The sequence below is a fragment of the Helianthus annuus genome, chromosome 7 (assembly GCF_002127325.2).
Source record: "Helianthus annuus cultivar XRQ/B chromosome 7, HanXRQr2.0-SUNRISE, whole genome shotgun sequence".
Taxonomy (NCBI): domain Eukaryota; kingdom Viridiplantae; phylum Streptophyta; class Magnoliopsida; order Asterales; family Asteraceae; genus Helianthus; species Helianthus annuus.
This window is the reverse complement of record NC_035439.2, coordinates 58,069,053-58,070,657: the sequence shown is the minus strand read 5'-3', so window position 1 is coordinate 58,070,657 and position 1,605 is coordinate 58,069,053.

Below are 1,605 nucleotides of genomic sequence, written 5' to 3'. Positions count from 1 at the left end.
TATTTGTATAGGGGTAGATGCGAAACCGTGAGAGCTCAGGTCAGAACTTCCGTTCAGCAGAGAGATGACGGCTCGACTTTTGGTGTGTCCCCTTTAGAGGATCTTTTGATTACAACAGCAGCGACTATCAATTTTATTGTTTCATCAGCTTGCTGAGGGCGATGCTGTGTTTCAAGCATTTGCGGAAAGCATTATCCGGGGACTAGGTCAGTACTTCCATACAACAGAAGTCCCGGGATAATACCCCATATATCACTGAGCATAAAGACCTAGTATCTCAGAATAAGGGACCTATCAAACAAGATTTTAGGGGTTACCTATATATCCAAGTTTGTGTTAACCCACAGAAAAAGCAAGTTTGAAATTTAGTTTATATCTCGTCACAATTTACTGAATGTGTAAAAACCTACTGGCACATCCTCAGTGAGATTGTTTATCACATTTTCTCTTTACATTTCTTTAGCATGTTGTGACAGCCTACTGACATACTATCATTTCCTCTTTTCACAACAAAACTCATTTTTGAATTTTATCATGTTTTTGGCTTTTTCAAATTTTCAAATGTTTTTGGATTTTCAGAAATTTCCCTATTCCCCCTAAAATGCAAACACATTTCAAAGAAAATTTGAAAACTTCTAGACTCTTGACCCACTAGAAACATGAAAAGTAAAACAAAACTGTACAGAAACTTGACAAGTGACATCGAATCACATCAATTCGCCATTCACTTGGCTTAAACAATCAGAACTCCCCCTATCACAAACCATTTTCTCATTTAGATTTCAAAACACTTAAGTTTGTTTTAATCGAAATGACTTTTCCGGAAAATGGGTTTGTGTTGATAAAAACCACTTGTAGGTTTATCATTTTTAAGTACGGGGATGTGGTTCATCATCTTGTCTATCTTTTACCCATATGTAGTAAATCAAGTACAACTTAATGTCCCTGATTTACCATTTGCAATCAACCAACCTCTAAACCAATTGTAAAAATAACCACTTGTAAAAAAATACAAACATCTCAAAATATAACCACAAATACCACTTGTAAGATCAAGATTACCACTTGAAGATACCCAAAAACTACCATTTATAGGTTATGCTGTAGGAATAACACTTCTACAGAAACCTTTTTACCACTTTGTCGAATTATTCAGAAAGATGCCGATTCCTGCTTCTCAATTAACAACCTGGAAGCTCCGGCGTAGTCCTTCAACCTGCAAAACATTAAAAACACTATTCAAAATCTTTCGAACAAACTTTTCAAACACTAGAAAGATGCCGATTCCTGATCCACAATATAAACTTGGGATCTCCGGCATAGTCCTGAGACTATCGTGGGAAAAAACTTCCATCCAAGTCTTCTCAGACTTGATGGCTTTCAGCTCTTGAGCAGTAGGGTTGTATGTTGCCTTTTTAGTCGCGTAAAAATCTTTAACCCCCTTTGCTCTCCCACTAAGCATTTTCCCAAATATCTTTTTAACATTCCCATTGAATGTTTTCTCGACATCAAATTCATCTTTTTCTTTATAAAACTGATTCGAAATCTCAGTTTTTCCCACTTTCTTCTTTTCTTCCTCAAACTTCAATGATGGAAACTCCTCAT